The sequence below is a fragment of the Papio anubis genome, chromosome 1, assembly GCF_008728515.1.
Source record: "Papio anubis isolate 15944 chromosome 1, Panubis1.0, whole genome shotgun sequence".
NCBI lineage: Eukaryota > Metazoa > Chordata > Mammalia > Primates > Cercopithecidae > Papio > Papio anubis.
Window position 1 is genome coordinate 40,697,712 of NC_044976.1, and position 19,791 is coordinate 40,717,502.

General features: G+C 43.0%; 1 long non-coding RNA gene across 1 annotated transcript; it reads left to right on the plus strand.

Moving 5' to 3' along the window:
- The first annotated feature begins 285 nt into the window (after positions 1 to 285).
- LOC103884081 lies at positions 286 to 15,100 on the plus strand. Its single transcript, XR_646550.4, has 4 exons — positions 286 to 1,202; positions 4,511 to 4,786; positions 10,519 to 10,614; positions 13,353 to 15,100. It is a non-coding gene; the product is annotated as an uncharacterized LOC103884081 (long non-coding RNA).
- The last annotated feature ends 4,691 nt before the right edge of the window (positions 15,101 to 19,791 follow it).

Here is a 19,791-nt window from a genome sequence, read left to right on the forward strand (position 1 = left end):
ACTATTACGTATAATAGCCGTGGCCCAGATGTCTTCCTTCCCCTCCCTCCCTCCCTCCCTCCCTCCCTTCCTTCCTTCCTTCCTTTCGGCAGATCACACTTGCTGCCCATGCTGGAATGCAATGGCATGATCTCAGCTCACTGCAACCTCCGCCTCCCAGGTTCAAGCGATTCTCCTGCTCCAGCCTCCCAAGTAGCTTACAGGTATGTGCCCCGACGCCCAGCTAATTTTTTGTGTTTAGCAGAAACGGGGTTTCACCATGTTAGGCTGGTTTCAAACTCCTGACCTCAGGTGATCCACCCACCTCAGCCTCCCAAAATGCTGGGATTACAGGCATGCACCACCACACCCGGCCTCTTATTTCTATCTAACTCTTGCAACAACCCATTGGAGTACATAATTCCATTGCCATTTTACAGAAAAATTAACCGAGGCACAGAAAGTGGCTGTATTCATATATTATATAGGCTGGGCTATAGCAAAGGGGTACCAAAATATAGTGACTTAAACAAGGTGGAGGTTTATTTTTCTCTCACAAAATATAGCAGAGGCAGGCAGAAATCTAGATTGGCAGGTTGCGCAGTTACCCAGGGACACAGCACCTTCCGTCTGGTTACTCCACCACCATCTAAAGTATGGTCTTCATACAGGAAAAGCTAACTCATCACCACACATCCATGCCCCAGCCTGTGGGGAGAAAGGAAAGAGGATGAAAGACAGGCAGTTTTATTTTTTTAAAAATTGCACACAAAAGCTTCAGCTCACACCCTATTGTTCAGAAGGAATGGTTACATGGCCACGGCTAACTTCAAGGGAGGTTGAATAATATAGCCTCTATCTCAATGGTCATGTGTCAATGTGAAGGTTAAGATTAGTGGCAGATAGGTGTGGCAAAGGTTCTATTACTAAAAGCAAAAGGAAATCATGGATACTGAGGATCATTTAGGCATCTCTGCCACAGAATCCAACTTGATCCTCTCCTTCTGAATCCTGAGCAATGTGCACAGATGAAAACCTACATTTCCCTTTCCCTTGCAGATAAAAGTGGCCAACTAGATGTAAGCAGAAGGCACTGGGTAGGCTTCCTGGAAAGCTGTCATTATTGCCTTTCTTCCCTTCATCCTTTCTGTTGCTTGGAAGGTAGACGAGGTGGCTAGAGCTTCAAAAGCCACATTGGACCAAAAGTAACCTAGAACATGAAGGTATGTACCAAAGATGGCAGAGCACATGGAAAGGGGAGAACCTGGATGCTTAATGACCAAGGAGCAGCCACAGCAACCCCAAACTGCCTAACTCTGCTCTTCTTTATTCTGAGGAAGAAATATGCCTCTTTTGTATTTAAGTTGCTTTAATTAGTGTCTTCTACAAACAACCACATGTAATTTCTTACAAATTATTCAGTTAAGTGATATATTCAGTCATACAACTAGGTTAGGCACTTGTAATCCCAGCACTTTGGAAGGCTGAGGTGGAAGGATCACTTGAGGCCAGGAGTTGGAGACTAGCCTGAGCAACATAGTAAGACCCCATCTCTACAAAAAAAATTAAAAATGAGCAGGGTGTGGTGGCGCATGCCTGTAGTCCAAGCTACTTGGGAAGTTGAGGAGGATCACTTGAGCCCAAGAGGTTGAGACTGCAGTGAGCTATGACTGTGTCACTGCACTCCAGCCTAGGTGACAGAGTGAGAGCCTGTCGAAAGAAAGAAAGGGAAAAAAAGAAAAAAGAAAGAGAGAGAGAGACAGAGAGGGAGAGAGAGAGAGGGAGGGAGGAAGGAAGGGAGGGAGGGAGGAAGGAAGGGAGGGAGGGAGGGAGGGGAATTTTAAAAAAACTAACAAAGTCATTCAACTAGTAAGATGTTCATACTCAGGTTTGTCTAGCTCCAAAGCCCATATTCTTACCTTTCCAGGAGTAAACTTCTCTTTTACAAGAGGAAAGCATTTTTTGTAAAGTATCTGCAATCAAATGAAAAAAATGGTAGTTGGAGCCATTATATTTAGGGAAAGGTAATTATTTTTTACATCTAGAGTTCTTTATGTGAGAAAGCATTTCAGTTAGCAAAATAGTTCTCTGTTAGATGTATGCAACATAAAATTATAGAAACACTGTAAGCTATCAAACTAGACATAATTTGTTTCCTATCTCTGACTTTTTCTATTAATTGGCTTCTTGTTGATTTCTTTTGTTGTCAGCTAGCATACACTGACATACAAGCAGAAAGAGGTACCAATGTTGAGGAAAATTAATAGGGAATGTTTTTGAAATTTATAACATATTCATTAATATAACTTTTTTCATTTGGAAAAAAATCCACAATTATTTAACTGTAAGTCTAATGCATTAGATCTACCTTATGGGCCTTAGACTATCAGGATGGAAAAGACATAGAAGACAAGGAATAGATAGGCTTTGTGTGCCATCATGAACCTAGAAGTCTATATAAATATTTTAGCCTTTAAAGTTTAAGAGCTCACTTAATGAGAATAGGAAATCAACCATATGTACTATTTAACCCACATGTTCTAAATTGCTACTGAAGAAAATATCAGTAGAATAAGTGAGGAAAATTGTGATATGTTTTTGGCAAAATACCAAAAAGCAACATAAGGTTTTTAGTAGGGTTTATTAAATAATACTGTTATTATCATCTCCTTTTGGAAAAAGAAGAAATGATTGTCTGAGGCTGTTGGAAACATTCAGAGTTTGAGTGTCCTTTGTAGCATAAAGGAAGGTAAAACTGTGATTTATCAGCAGATGCCACTTTTTGGTTTTAAGGCTTTATAGTAGGTAGAATAATGACACCCCCACCCCCACAAAGACATCCATGTTCTAATCCCCAGTACCTGTGACTGTGTTACCTTATGTAGTAAAAGGGGCTTTGCAGATGTGATTAACATAAAGATTTTAAAATAGAAATATTATTCTGAATAATCTGAGTGGGCCTGACATGGTTTGTATTTGTGTCCCCACCCAAATCTCATGTCAAATTGTAATCCCCAATGTTGAAAGAGGGGCCTGGTGGGAGGTGGTTGGATCATGATGGCGGATTTCCTCTTTGCTATTCTTATAATAGTGAGTTCTCACAAGATCTGGTTGTTTAAAAGTGTGTAGCACCTCCTCCTTCACTCTCTTCCTCCTGCTCCAGTCATGTATGACATGTCTCCTTCCTCTTTGCCTTCTGCTATGATTTTAAGTTTCCTGAGGCCTCCCTAGCCATGCTTCCTGTACAGCCTGTAGAACTGTGAGCCAACCAAACCTGTTTTCTTTATAAATTACACAATCTCAGGTATTTCTTTATAGGAGTGTGAGAATGAAGTAATACAGGGCCCAATGTAATAACAAGAATCATTAAAAGATGAAAGAGGGAAGCTGAAGAGAGAGGAGATTTGACTACAAAGACAGGGGTCAGAGTGATGTCATTATTGAAGGAGGCCATGAGCCAAGGAATGCAGACAAACAGCCCCTAGAAGTTGAAAAAGGCAAGGAACAGATTCTCCCCTAGAGCCTCCAGAAGGAACACAGCCCTGCCTTGACTTTAGCCCCATAAGACCCATTTCTACACTTCTGATCCCCAAAGCTATAAGATAATGCATGTCTATTGTTTCAAGCCACAAAGGTTGTGGTAATTTGTTATAACAACAATAGGAAATAAATATGGGTTTCAAACTTTTATTTCCTTAAGCAAGGTAAAACAATTGAATCAACAGGAAGTGAAGGGGGTAGTACATCCTGCCCATTCTCCTCTCCTCTCCTCTCAACTTCCCTCACCACTTTCTCTCTTTCTCTTTTTTTTTTTTTTTTTTTTTTGTTTTTTGGACACAGAGTCTCACTCCATCACCCAGGCTAGAGTGCAATGGTATAATCTTGGCTCACTGCAACCTCTGCCTCTCAGCTTCAAGTGATTGTCATGCCTCAGCCTCCTGAGTAGTTGTGACTACAGGCACCTGCCACTATGTCCGGCTAATTTTTGTATTTTCAGTTGAGATGGGATTTTGCCACGTTGGCCAGGTGGTCTTGAACTCCTGGCCTCAAGTGATTCATCCGCCTCAGCCTCCCCAAGTGCTGTGATTACAGGCATGAGCTACAGCACCCTGGCTGATATCACCACTTTCTAAGGAGTTTGTTTTAAATGGAAATATGTAAATTAAGGAACAAACCCTGGGCCTTGGAGAAATGGCTGATTCCAAAATTAGAACAGAAAATATACAAGATGAATCTGAACCATCTTCTAGTGCCAGAAATAAGGAAATGCTAAAAAGTCACATAAACAAAACTAAACAAAACCAAAAACCACAATAACACAATGATGGGAATCTGTTAAAGAGAAACAGGGAGCAACTGAAAGAACTCTCAACGGCCAAAGCTTGGGACAATTTGAGCAACAAAATAAACAAATTAGTATTGGATTATAACCCAATGAACAAAATAAATATCCATGAAATCCAGAGTGACTCCTTCCAAATTCTGAACAATGCGCCCACACGAAGAACTGCATTTCCCATTTCTCTTGCAGATAGGAACAGCCAATTGGATGAAAGCAGAAATCACTGAATGAAATAAATAAGTGATTGAAGAATAAGTAAATGAGGAGAAGAGATAAATCTCCCATGCAAACGAATTCAAAATAATTTATGTAGATACTCTGCCCTGAAGGAAGCAAGCATACCACCCCACTCCTTAGTGTGGGCTGTGCATAGCGACTTTCTTCCAAAGAGTACAGCATGGAAAGGAGGAAAAAGAGTAACTTTACAGTGAAGAAACCTGACTTTCTCTCAGTCAGGTAATCAAGGTCAGTATCAGTAGTGATAAGTCACATTGATAGCAGGTACCCTTGATATGAGGTGGTGAAAATGGCTCTTTACTTCTGTGGTCTTCCTTCCAAAAGCCCATAACCCCAGTGTAATCATGAAGAAAACATCAGACAAATCCAACTGAGAGATAGTCTACAAAATACCTAACAATTTTCTTCAAAACTATCAAGGTTACAAAAAACAAGGTAAGTCTGAGAAAGTGTCACAGCCAAGAGGAGCTTAGGGAAATATGAGAAGTCTATGTATCCTAGATGGGATCTGGAACAAGAAAAGGCTTTTGGCAAAAATCAAGGAAATCTCAGTAAGATGTAGTCTTTAGTTAATAGTAATGTATCAATATTAGTTCATAAATTAGAACAAAGGTACCTTACTAATGTAAGATGTTAGTAGGGGAAACTGCATATGAAGCATATGGGAACTCTCTTTATTATCTTTGCAAAATCTAAATTTTCTGTAAATCTAAAACTATTCCAAAATACAAAGTTTATTAAAAAAAAAAAAAAAAAAAAGAATGAGGCCAAGTGCTGTGGCTCACACTTATAATCCCAACACTTTGGGAGGTGAGGCAGGAGGATCACTTGAGCCCAGGAATTCAAGACCAACAGGTGCAACATAGTGACACCCTGTCTCTACCAAAAATAAAATTTTAAAAAATTAGCTGGCCATGGTGATGTACACCTGTAGTACCAGCTACTTGGGAAGTTGAGGTGGGGGGATCACTTGAGCCCAACCTGGGAGATGAAGGCTGCAGTGAGCCCTGATTGAGCCACTGCACTCTAGCCTGGGTGACAGAGTGAGATCCTGTCTCAAAAGAAACAAACAAAAAAAAGAATCCTGGTTTCTGATGCAGCAGCCAATGGATAATGGACCAACAGTAAACTAAACAAATCCTTCATTTTGTATCAGTTGGCCTGTTGAATTCCATATTCTTGAATGGTGTCCTAAAATCCCACTCTACTCTTGGTTTCCTTAGAACAAAACCCCTAGAATATGAATCTGGCAGCAGCCAAATAATTATCCAACAGATGTTATCATCATTACACTTTTTGCCAACCACGGATATTCCAAAGGAGAAAGGTACCCTGGGACTCAGTTGGAAGATGGTAGGATGGACACATTATATCCTTCTCTGTCCATGGCACCTCTACTGGGCAGGCTTCTGCCTAGTATTAAGAGTTCTTAATTTGTTTTGTCCCAAGAGATGGATTAGAAAGAGGGGAAATGAACTGTTTCATTACTGAAACTTTAGGCCTCCCTGTGAGCCTAGAAAAGATCTAGGATTTTGTTAATGGAGGGAAGGGTGCCTGGATGGGGCAATGCTTCCTTCCATTTAGCAAAGCTGTATTATTAGCATAATACCTGGAATGTGGAGCAATTTATTTGACTGGTAGGTTTGGAAGGAGAAACTGGGCATGTACAGCAGAACCACTTCCCATCTCCTTCCCTTTGGGAGTACGTCTGCCCACAGTTAGCAGGCTCTCTGCTCTGATGCTCCATGTTGTGCGTTGTATAAGTGTCCTTCCCTTATGGAGGAGCCCTACAGAGGATCTGTATTGGTCTGTTTTTGCATTGCTATACAGAAATTCCTGAGACTGGTTAATTTATAAAGAAAAGAAGTTTAATTGGCTCACAGTTCAGCAGGCTGTACAGGAAGCGTAGCAGCACTTGCTTCTGAGGAGGCCTCAGGAAGCTTCCAATCATGGTGGAAGGTGATGGGGGAGCAGGTACATCACATGGCAAAAGCAGGAACAAGGGGGAGTGGGGAGGTGCCACACACTTTTAAATGACCAGATCTCACAATAACTCACTCATTGTCACACGGACAGTACCAAGAGGAAGGTACTAAACCATTCATGAGAAATCTGCCTCCATGATCCAATCAGCCCCCACCAGGCCCCACCTCCAACACTGGGAACTACATTTTAACATGAGATTTGGGCTGGACACACATCCAAACTATGGCACCATCTAACTCTGAGGTTCAGGATTAAGAAAACAGTTTGAATCTCACATGTAAGTCACATTCTCTATTATAATGGAAATGAATATGTTATTTTGGCCTCCCATGTGACAGCTCTTGTCTTATCGAGTGGTTCAGAACTTGGAAAGAAAAAGAGAAGTGTTATTGATCACCCCCATAAGGCTTAAGCTTCGGGCAATTTTCCCCAGGGAAGTTAAAGCCATGTTATATGGACGTTGACTTAAAGCAAGTGCTTGCAATAGGACTTGTAGGACTTGGCTCTCAGGCTTTTTATATTTTTTGTACTTTTTTGACAAGAACTTGCTCTGTCAGCCAGGCTGGAGTGCACTGGCATGATCGCAGCTCACTGTAGCCTGAACCTCCCAGTCTCAAGTGACTCTCCCACCTCAGCCTCCCAAGTAGCTGGGACTACAGACATGCACCAAAAAGCCTGGCTGATTTTTAAAATTATATTTTTTGGTATAGACAGGGTCTCACTTTGTTTCCCAGGCTGGTCTCAAGCTCCTGGGTTCAAGCGATCCTTCTGTGCTGGCCTCCCAAAGTGCTGGGATTACAGGCATCAGCCACCATCCCTGGCTCTAGGCTCTTTTACTGGGACATAGGACTTGGTACATACACAGGTACTATCTCTTGGAAATTGTGGTACTCTGAGAGACTTCCTCTGTGTCTCATATGGCTTGTCAGCAGTCTCTGGAGATGTGATGTATATTATACAGACCTAGTCTGAGTCTTATCTCCTATAGGCCAGGGGTCAGTCTCCTATTCTTGTAGATAACTAAGGGGATATCTGGAATCCAAGCTGTGCATCAACAGAGTACAGATTATATCTTATGAACATAAATAACATCACAGATTAAGCAAGGCCAGAAGATAGCCAGTAACCTTTGGCCACATTTGGAACTATCCAGAATGGCTACAACATTTTTTTTTTTTCTTTTAGGAGAGATGGAGGGCTCTCTATGTTGCCCAGCCTTGTCTTGAATGCCTGTCCTCAAACAATCCTTTGACCTCAGCCTCCTAAGTAGCCAGGATTAACAATATAATTCTTTATCCTATTGTTACCAGTTGTCTGTGAAGTTGTGCACAGCCTCTAAAGGTACCACAGAGAGCTTTACTATGCACGTAGGTCTTTGGAATATACTTCCCTAGAGATATGATGACACCACCTGCCCCCCAAGAAAAGCAACTGATGGGGAATGTTTAGATGTATCTTAAACCTAGGTTGAAAGGAACATTTAGTGAACCCATGACTAAATTATTTTCCAACACTATCTCTCATTGCCCCTGTGCCCAGCCACCAAACACCTTCCTGGAAGACAAGTACACACTTTGCATCTGCACCTCTGGTTATCACCAGCTTGAGCTTGTTCCCTCCTGGTATTTGGCTCAGCACAGCTGATTTGTCCTTGGCCCCTGGTGTCTATGAATTTCTTGAACAGCCTAGTGACACTTCCAATGGGACTATGGAATGACGGCATTTTCGAGCTGGTCTTAGAGGTTATCTAAAGTCCTTCATTTTGCAGATGGCTAGTGAGGTTTTAGTGGCTTTTCTATTTTTGTTGTTTTTGTTTTGTTTTGTTTTTGAGGTGGAGTTTCGCTCTTGTTGACCAGGCTGGAGTGCAATGGCATGATCTCAGCTCACTGCAGCCTCCGCCTCCCGGGCTCAAGCAATTCTCCTGCCTCAGCCTCCCGAGTAGCTGGGATTAAAGGCGCCTGCCACCATGCCTGGCTAATTTTTGTATTTTTAGTAGAGATGGGGTTTTGCCATGTTGGCCAGGCTGGTCTCGAACTCCTGGCCTCAGGTGATCTGCCCGCCTCGGCCTCCCGAAGTGCTGGGATTACAGGCATGAGCCACCATGACTGGCCACTTTTAGTGGCTTTTCTATTGTCACATGCTAGCTAGTGAGCAGTGCTAGGCAGGACAAGAACCTGGGTCTCCTAGTTCGATGGTTTCTTTCCTACTACCCATGCTGCCTCCTATATAGTCTACCTAATCTATGCTGTATACAGTACACTCTCTTCTACTGAATGTAACTAAATTATCTGATGTAGTCAAATAAAAACTACACCTAGGAGCCTTCACTTGGCTTCAAGATTAAAAAAATAAAATATGAAGGCTTCAGCAAGATATGACAAAATAAATCCAAGATACTGATTGTATGTTGTCAGCTTCCCAGGCAAGAAAGGACAGGGCCAATTACTATTAATTTTTCCAAGTAAGGGGTGTGGCTCATCTGACTTTTGCTTCTCACCAGGAGTTTAGTTTGTAGGTCCAGGACTGACTTAGTTGGCAAATCAGTGTGAAGGTCAATTATTCAAAACAGTTTTATTCACATTGCTGAAATGATCACATATGAAGATGTAGTTTGAAGATGGGGTGGTGCTATGGTCTCAATGTTTCTGTCCCTCCAAAATTCATATGCTAACACCTAACACCAATGTGATGGAATTAGGAAGTGGGGCCTTGAGAGGTGATCAGGTCATGAAGGCAGAGTCCTCACGATTGGGATTAGTGCCCTTATAAAAGAGACCCCAGACAGCTGCCTTGCCACTTCTGCCATGTGAGGACACAGCAAGAAGGTACCATCTATGAACCAGAAAATAGGCCCTCATCAGACATCTAATATGCCAACACCTTGATCTTGAACTTCCCAGTCTCCAGAACTACGAGCAATACATTTTTGCCATTTGTAGGCCACCAAATTTATGGTATATTATTATAGCAGCCCTAACAAAGACAGGTGATGTGGGCTTGTGCCTCTAGCTGCTCTTACAATGTTATGTTTATGGTAGTGGTATTCTTCTGATACAATGGCAAACAGAAGAGATGTAGTTGTTCCTAACTTTCAGAGGAAACAGCCAGAGTTATGCTGCTGCTGGCCTGTGGGGAAGCTTTGTCTGAATTTTTTTTTTTTTTTTTTTGAGACGGAGTCTCACTCTGTCGCCCAGGCTGGAGTGCAGGGGCGTGATCTCCGCTCACTGCAAGCTCTGCCTCCCAGGTTCACACCATTCTCTTGGCTCAGCCTCCCGAGTGGCTGGGACTTCAGGCAGCCGCCACCATGCCCGGCTAATTTTTTTTTTTTTTTTTAATTTTTAGTAGAGACAGGGTTTCACCGTGTTAGCCAGGATGGTCTCGATCTCTTGACCTCGTGATCCGCCCGCCTCAGGCTCCCAAAGTGCTGGGATTAGAGGCGTGAGCCACCGTGCCCAGCCTTGTCTGAATTTTTAAGTCACCTCCTGGCCAGGAGCAGTGGCTCACGTCTACAATCCCAGCACTTTGGGAGGCCAAGGCAAGTGGATCACTTGAGGTCAGGAGTTCAAGACAGGCCTGGCCAACACAGCGAAACCCCGTCTCTACTAAAAATACAAAAAAAATTAGCCAGGCGTGGTGGCACATGCCTGTAGCCCCAGCTACTTAGGAGGCAGAGGCAGAAGAATTGCTCGAACCCAGGAGGTGGAGGTTGCAGTGAGCTGAGATCACGCCACTGCATTCCAGCCTGGGTGACAGAGTAAGACTCTCAAAAAAACAAATAAAATAAAATAACATAAAAATCACCTGCTTACGACCTATGGAATAAACTTTTTAGCATGGCATAAGAGGCCCTAGGGGACCTTCAACTTTCCACTCTAGTAATATGCAATGACTTGAAATTCCCTGAATATGCTTTTCTGTGTCTTATCTCCATGACTATTTATGGTAAATCTTTCTCACGTTTCTTTGCTTGCTAGAATCAACTCAAGTAATATGTTCTCCCTGATGCATGGCGGCTTGGTACCCTTGTGCAAATTAAAAAAGTATGTTTTCTACCTGGAGAACACATAAAGGTGAGTGTATAGCTTAGTAAGCTGGATTTCATGCTAGACTTCGGTCTCCATGTTTGTTCTCATGGGATGCCCTTATGCACTGAATGACCTTTATAACTGTTCCTAATTACACAACTGCATGCACTAGTCCCTGCCAGAGTATCTGAGATGCCCACGGGCACTTCTCCAAATAGACCACTGAGAGGAGGTCCGGGAAAAAAAGTCAGCACAAACAGTGGCCTGAGCAGCAAAGTGGCCAACAGTGGTCCAGCTAAGTGGTTTTAGTGGCAGTCTAAGGGAACCACAAAGCAGGTGTCCACACTAAAATCAAGCAGTGGTCAGTGCAACACATCAAGAGTAGAAACAAGCAGAAGTATGAAATGAAGCCTGGGTTGTTTGGTGGGAACATGTGAGATATTTACTGGAGAGTCTCAGCATTAGAAAGGAGAGTGTGACCCACATGAATTCTGAGTCTGACAAGGTTGCTAGTTATACCACCCCACTTCCCAGCCACAGGGCCCAGCCAATCATACCCTGTACTCTTGGCCATAATGACTAATCCAGGGGTAGAATGTGACTTGAGTCAGGCCAATCAAAGTTCTTCCTGGGAATTTTTTCATTTGGAAATAGAAGAAAAGTTACCCAGCCTTCCAGATAAAGGACATTTAGAATGTAAATGAGGGCTATCTTCTCTGCCTTGTGGAGGAAGGTAATTCCCATAGAAGAGAATGGGATCAATGAAGAATAAGAAGGTTGGGACTGAAAAAAATGAGAAAGACCAATTTGGAAAATGCATTTTAGTCTCTAGATCTACTTGTGACTGAAGTCCATTCCTAGCCTTCCAAGGACTGTGAATCAGTACCCTCCCCTGCTGCTTATGCTAGTTTAAATTGGATTTCTGTCATTTGTAAATTTATAACTTCTAACTAATACAGGCAGGGAAACTTAGAAGGGTTCTGGGCACTTGAGCTGCCCAGGTGGGACCTATCTGTGACTCTTCCATGACTTTTTGGAATTGAGAATTTTCAGTTCATGACAAATTAACAACTCATCTTCAGCTCATCAAGAACGCTAGAGTTCCCTGCCTCTTACTTCCCTGGATATTACCGAGTTCTTTTGACAATCTGCCTAAATGACTAACTTTTTAAGGTAAATCTCCTTGTTCTGATCCATAGCTTTGACATACAGAAGGGCAGATTATGTGGCTGCCCAAATCATCCATCTGACCTGGGAATTCTGCCTTGCAATTACTAAAGTTATACCAAAAAAGATAGAAAATAATCCATAAAATCTTTCTAGTAAGCCCTTTTATAAAATAAAGAACATCTACCATATGAATAACCTTCTTAATACACTGGTGTGCATGCTCACATATTCATATTTTAAGCATGTATGTAGATATATGTGTGTGTGTGTGGGTGTGTGTGTGTATGTGTATATATATATCTCCAAAGAAAGTCTGTACAAATTGCATTTTGTGCCAGTGATATTCCACAAAGCTGTTAATCCATTCTCATCATGGACCAGTTAGTTTCAAATAGATGGTACCAATAATACTTATCAATCTTAAAATGGAAAACGTTCACAAGTCAGGCAGGATAGAGTCTTTGCAGTGACAAGTGGAAAATGGCCAGAGCCCACTAGAAGCAGAACTCGGAGGAAATGATCTACCTAAAGGATCATTTGTCAGTGTCCAAAGACAATAAACCAGAACTGAATTCCCCCAGGTCTTGGCATCAGGAAAATCCATAGCAGGTGAAGCCTAGCAGCAAGAGCTTCCAAGATCAAAGGCAGTAAATGGCAGTCATGCCCTTTAGCAGCTAACCCCAAGGGGTAACAAAAACAAGCTTTAGTCTCCTCAAAGGAAGAAATTCACAAGGACAAGAAAGAGGATCAGAACTAGACCAGCAGCAGTCTCAGGCTGGTGCTTCCAAACCAATGGGAACAAGAATGTCCACTAATACAGCCTGGCTATTACAGATGAAAGCTACAACCCAGTGAGCACGCAAGGGCTCAGGCAATGATGCAGCATCTTTCATCCACTGGTAGGCAAAAGGAATTCAGCTCAAATTAGGAACTAAAGGTACAAACATGACTAAGACATAGCATACTTGCTCTCAAGGTGCCTACAATCTAGATGGTGACAGAGCCGAAAGGAGATGATTTCAAACTTTGGCAGACAGTGGGGAATTTGACAAGTGCCAGAGGAGATGAATGCATGGTGTGCTATGAGAAGACAAAGAAGGGTCACTTGCCCCAGACTGAGGTTTAGGAGCACTTGTTGGAGATGATGTTATTTGGGCTGATTCTAGCAGGCAAAGAAAGATGAGAAAAATTTACCATAAACAGTCATGGAGGGGAAACACCATAAACAGTCATGGAGGGGAAAGCAAAGCAAGTTCAGGGCATGTCAAGTAATTGGATATTACTAGAGTGGAAAGCTGAAGGTCCAAGAGGGTCTCTTATGCCATGCTAAGAAGTTCATTCCACAGGCCATGTGGAAGTATGGTGGAAACTGCTCATCATCTCTATCATCATTTCTTTTTGTAATGGAAGCTGTTCTCTCCTCCGCTAAGTTTAGCTGAGCATATGTCCATCCAGTTAGGGAATATATTATCCAGCCTTCCTTGCAGTAGATGTGACCATGCGACCAAGTTCTAGCCAATGAGATGTAAATGGAAGAGTACAACTTTGATGCTACGTCATTAAAAGGAAGTTACTTGCTCTCCACTTTCCCTTTCCCTTCTTTCTCCTTCCAGAAGTCTGGACACAGATGTGGCCAAGTGAGCCAGGCTCAACCATGCAAACAATGATCACATCCTGGAGTAGGTGGCGCACTGAGATGAAAGAAATCCGGGTTCCAAGATGAACAAGTGGAGCAGAGCTATCTGTATAGTCAGACATTCACCTTACTGGACTATTAAGTGAGAAATAAACTTCTTATTGAGTCACCATCTTTTGGGGGGTCTGTGTTATAGCAGCATAGCCTGTATCCTAACACAGAAGGGAAGAAAACAGTGTTGAGGTTTCTAATATAATTCCTGACTTGGTCAGAAATGGCTAAGAGGCTAGGAAAGGCTGAGCCAACAAATGTCTATCCTTATTGATTATAGCTGAGTGAAGCTAAGGCTGGCAGATGGCAAGATAAGCAACTATGCAGCCTTGTCTTGGGACAGATAGGAAAAGTCCCTTGAAAACTATAAACGTCTACCAGGTTCTAGGAGCCAAGTTCATCCAGAGCAGGATTGCAGCCAGCAACCACCTGAATGCCTTCTTTGCACTCCACCATACAAAACTATGACCATTGCCACCTTCAAAAGCTGACTCCAACAAGCCTGCCAATAAGACTTCCTTGACTAACCCCACTTAGTCATTTTGTGTTAATTATGTTTGCAGAAAGGAAAATGTATTTATGATCCTCCTCTGTTTTCTGAAGAGGATAGGTCCCCTAATTGGAAGACTTTCTGTTTTGTTGAACACAGTAATTTGTCCGGGTACACTTTTTGGAAGTATGAGCTGGGATAAAATGTGTTCCTCTGAATAACGAAGGGCTGAGGAATTTGGAAGGGGCTTTGGAGTGAGAGAGTTAAGAGCAGCAAAGCTGGAGGCTTGGAGGGTGGAGGAGAGTAGAAAAAACACTCTGGTAGCAGAACCAGGGAGGACACTCTGGAAAATAGTTTATAGGAGGATTACTAAATGAATTGTTGCAAGCTACATGATGTAAATTGTGTCTCTACTTCAGTAAATTCTGCCTGGTTCACTAAGGCCCTTGTATGAGAGGACACAGGGGATGTGAGCTTGAATAAGAGGATGAGGCTGATATCTGGATGACATATAACATCTGAAAAAAAAAAAAACTAGAACAAGGAAAGTCAGAGAGTGTCAGAGATTAAACTTCTAGAATTTCACACACCCTCCCTTACTTATTAATTCTATAATTTAAAAATGATACAGATTGCATTGCCATAATCTAAGAATTACCATTCACCCAATATCAGAGTGCCCATTACTAAAATAATTGCTTGCAGTTATTAAATGCTTACAATAATTCAGAAATTGAATCCTTTCTTCTAGCTGGGGTTGAGGTGGATTTTAGGGAAGGCAACAGGGAAAAAGTTGTGCTTAAGCTGGGTCTTGAAGAGTGGACAGGAATTGGTTATGTGAAGACTTTCAGAGGCAGGGAACAGCAAAGATGATGTGACCAAAGTCAAGGTCACACTTTTTTTTTTCAATAAATGTGTATCAATAGCCACTGTGTGCCACATACTGTGCTAAGTCTCAGAGATATGAAGATTAATTTGGCTTCCCAGGCTTCTGTTAATATAGCCCCCAATTTTTCTACGCATTCCATTACGGGTTTGCCACATCTATCAGGCCCTTCTTGGCCACATTTCTATGTGGTCAGTTTTTCCTTGAATTCTATTGTGTGTGTATGGATTGGATTGGTTGATTGATTGAAATGGAGTTTTGCTCTTGTTGCCCAGGATGGAGTGCAGTGGCACGATCTCAGCTCACTGCAACCTCCACCTCCCAGGTTCAAACGACTCTCCTGCCTCAGCTTCCCATGTAGCTAGGATTACAGGCACACACCACCACACCCAGCTAATTTTTTTTTTATTTTTAGTAGAGATGGGTTTTCATCATGTTGGCCAGGCTGGTCTCGAACTCCTGACCTCAGGTGATCCACCAGCCTCGGCCTCTCAAAGTGCAGGGATTACAGGCATGAGCCACTGCACCCGGCCATGTGGTGCTTTTTTTCCCACTCCTTAATTATACCATTTGTCCATTTATCCTAGTGCATTTTATGTAAGTTTTTAAATTTTTTATTTTTGGGGGGTATATAGTAGGAGTATATATTTGTGGGGTACATGTTTTGATACAGGCATGCAATGTGAAATAATCACATTATGGAGAATGGGGTATCCATCCCCTCAAGCATTTATCCTTTGTGTTAGAAACAATCCAAATACTCCAGTGCATTTTAACCTGCTATTGATGGTCGTTTCTCTAATTTATTGAGGTAATTTGAATTTTGATCTTCTATCTACTTGGCAGACCCATCTTCTTGGGGACATATGTAATGTTTATAAAGACACTCCTTCTACTATCCAGACCCATATCTCAATACCCTTCTCTGCCAATATATAGTGAAGGTTGAAAGAAAGATAAGAAATAAAGCCCCCAAAACCCCAGGTTACGAAAGCCTGCTATAGCTGTATTGGCCACCGTTCTGTAAACTGAACTTGCAATGATGTTTCTTAAATGACAACCACAATTGCTATCAACAGAAACTGAGTGCCTACCACATGTAGAAACAGTATGCATGATGCATTGGCCCCGATCTTGAGAGGTTTAGTCTAGATGGAGAGGTAATTAGACAATGCACATATTCTGTTTGGTAGGAGAATTTTCCACCCATCTTCCCAATGGAGTAAGAGAGAACAAAATGTGAGAACACAGGAATTATCTCCTCTCCCCTGTTCTCTTATGGCTATGTTCACAAGGAAGAAGGAGCTATTAACCTGATTGGTCAAAGCCCAGGCAAAAGGAAAAGATTTATTATTATTATTACTATTTTTTTTTTTTGGAGATGGAGTCTTGCTCTGTCACCAGGCTGGAGTCCAGTGGTGCAATCTTGGCTCACTGCAACCTCCGCCTCCTGGGTTCAAGCGATTCTCCTGCCTCAGCCTACGGAGTAGCTGGGACTACAGGCATGCGCCACCACATCCAATTAATTTTTTGTGTTTTTAGTAGAGACAGGGTTTCACCATGTTGGCCAGGATTGTCTTGATCTCTTGACCTCGTGATCTGCCTGCCTTGGCCTCTCAAAGTGTTGGGATTACAGGCGTGAGCCACTGTGCCTGGCTGATTTTTTTTTTTTTTTTTTTTTGGTTGGGGCAGGGGATGGAGTCTCACGCCATCACCCAGGCTGGAGTGCAGTGGCGCAATCTTGGCTCACTGCAACCTCCGCCTCCTGGGTTCAAGCGATTTTCCCACCTCAGCCTCCTGAGCAGCTGGGACTACAGGTGCCCACCACTACGGCCGGCTAACTTTTGTATTTTTAGTAGAGACGGGGTTTCTCCATATTGGCCAGGCTGGTCTCAAATTCCTGACTTCAGATGATCTACCCACCTCAGCCTCCCAAAGTGCTGGGATTACAGGCATGAGTCACTGTGCCCAGCAATTCTCCAATTCTCTTCATACACCAACTGGGTGTCCTGCAATTCAATTCAATTCAATTCTGACATTATCTACTGGTGCTAGCATCAGATGCTACAAGTTAAGAGCTTGGTCCCATAAGACTGCCCTCACTTCAAATGCCAGTCACAAGTCTGGGCCTCCTGTGCTTCTGACTAACTAGTTATAAATTGGGGCTTCCTACAACCCCCCTCTCTGGGTTCAATAGTTTGCTAGAATGGCCAGGTGTAGTGGCTTACACCTGTAATCCTAGTGCCTTGGGAGGCTGAGGTAGAAGGACTGCTTGAGGCCAGAGTTTGAGGCCAGCCAGGGCAATATGGCAAGACCTCGTCTATACAAAAAGAGTATTTAAAAAAATTAGCTGGGCATGGTGGCACGTGCCTATATTTCCAGATACTTGGGAGGCTGAGGCAGGAGGATCACTTGAGCCCAGCAGGTTGAATCTGCAGTGAGCTGTGATTGTGCCACTGCACTCCAGCCTTGGTGACAGAGCTAGACCCTGTCTAAATTTTTTAAAAATTTGCTAGAATGGCTCACAGAAGTCAGGGAAATATTTCACTTATGTTTTCTGGTTTATCATAAAGGATACCATTTAGGAAGAGCCTTGGAAGAGATGCATAGGCAAAGTGTGGGGTGAGGAACATGGAACTTCCATGCCCTCTCCAGATGCACCACCTCCCAGCAACTTGATGTAGTCACCAACCCAGAAGCCCTTGGAACTTGTCCTTTAGAGTTGTTTTTTTGGAGATGGAGTCTCACTCTGTCAACCAGGCCGGAGTGCAGTGGTGTGATCTCAGCTCACTGCAAGTTCTGCCTCCTGGGTTCACACCATTCTGCTGCCTCAGCCTCCCGAGTAGCTGGGACTACAGGTGCTTGCCACCATGCCCAGCTAATGTTTTCTTTTTTTGTATTTTTAGCAGCGATGGGTTTTCATCATGTTAGCCAGGATGGTCTCGATCTCCTGACCTCGTGATCTGCTCACCTCGGCCTCCCAAAGTGCTGGGATTACAGGCGTGAGCCACCATGCCCGGTCCTTTTTATTTATTTATTTTTTATTTTTTTTTATTTTTGAGACGGCGTCTTGCTCTGTTGCCTAGGCTGGAGTGCAGTGGTGCAATCTCGGCTCACTACAACCTCTGCCTCCTGGGTTCAAGTGATCCTCGTGCCTCAGCCTCCTGAGTAGCTGGGATCACAGGCACACGCCACCATGCTCGGCTAGTTTTTTTGCATTTTTAATAGAGACAGGGTTTCTCCATGTTGGCCAGGCTGGTCTCTAACTCCTGACCTAAAGTGATCCACCCACCTCGACCTCCCAAAGTGCTGGTATTAGAGGCATGAGCCACTGTGCCCAGCCATCTATTCTCCTTTCAATCCTCCTAAAATACCCCCAGTTTCTCCCCAGTTCCATCCACCTCTACATGACCATGTGCTTGCAGGAAGGGAGTCTAACCCCCAGCCCCAAGGAATGAACCATAATGAAATTAAGCCATTCATGAGTTTCCTTTTCTTTGCTGGTAACTGGCTTAGACGTGGGCATATGAAACTGGAAAGTTGGCTTGAGGGCTTCTGAGAAAAGTTTTCCTTGCAAGATTAGAAAAAGAGACACACAGGAAGAAACAGTCTCTCTGCCTCTGCTGGACATTGTGTGTATGTATACATTAGCCGGAATTGTGGCAGCCATTTGGTAGCCATGGGGGCACTAGCCCGAGGCTATCAGAGTGAATATGGAAAGAGCCTGGGTCACCGATGATGAGGCGGGCAGATCACTTGAGGTCAGGAGTTAGAGACCAGCCTGGCCAACATGGCAAAACCCTGCCTCTACTAAAAATAAAAAAATTAGCAGGGTGTGATGGCACATTCCTGTAATGCCAGCTACTCGGGAGGCTGAGGCAAGAGAGTCAATTGAACTTGCAAGGTGGAGGTTGCAGTGAGCCAAGATTGCGCCACTGCACTCCAGTCTGAACAACAGAGTGAGACTCCGCCTCCAAAAAAAAAAAAAAAAAAAGGAATCCTAACCTACCTACCTCCAGGTTTCTTGTTATATGAGATAATTCATTTTCCTTTTTGTTTAAGACAGTTGAGCCTGGAGTGGAGGGGAAAATAATGAGTTTAGCCTAGTGACATTGAGGTGATGGCAGAACAGCATCCTTTTAAATCCTAAAGCTCAGGGAACATCAAGGTTAAATTTGAACTTGGGAGTCACCTATGGAGAAATATTCCATAAAGTCATAATCTTAGAAAGCAGACCCGTACCTGGAAAAGCTGCCTCTGTGCCTGAGGAATTCCAGTGACATAAGAGAACATTGCACCCACATGAGTAGTCATTTCCTAACTGGATATGCTATTGTCCCAGGTCTTTGTGTCCCATCTGGAGAAGGGGAGATCACAGAGGTGGTAGTGAGCTCCTGGTGAAGGAGTTCAGAGAAAGTGATTACAACATCTGGATCCCATCCTCAGATTCTGCTCTCCTCAAGCCTGGCTTTTATGGACCTTGATAGCCATTTGCAGTTAACTTAAACATTCTAGTCTAGTGTGGATAGCTTTGAAAATGGGTTATAAGTAACTTTTGAATTCACTGACTCATATCTTTTAATTACCATCCCAGAAAATCAAGGTTCTGATCATCTTATAGACATCCTATGGGTGATACTGTAGAAGCCTTAAAGGAAGCATCACATTCTATGGGTGATACTGTAGAAGCCAGGGTCAAAAAATATATAACATGAAATATCAAGGAAAAGGCCAATGTAGAACACAGAGGTTCTAGTGCCCAAGCTTAGGAAGTGTTAAACAAAAATTATGGGAGGGCCATTGTTTTGGACTGAGCTTTTGCACTAGACCACAACAGACCAGAACAAACCAAATTGAGTCCCTCCTGCTAAATGCCACATAATCAAACTTGACATACATCCCACAACAGAGCAGTTTTTCCTGAAAACAGGAGATTTCAGTTTACCTGAGTCAGAATAAGGAAGTCCCCTCTGCTTTAACCCTTACCAA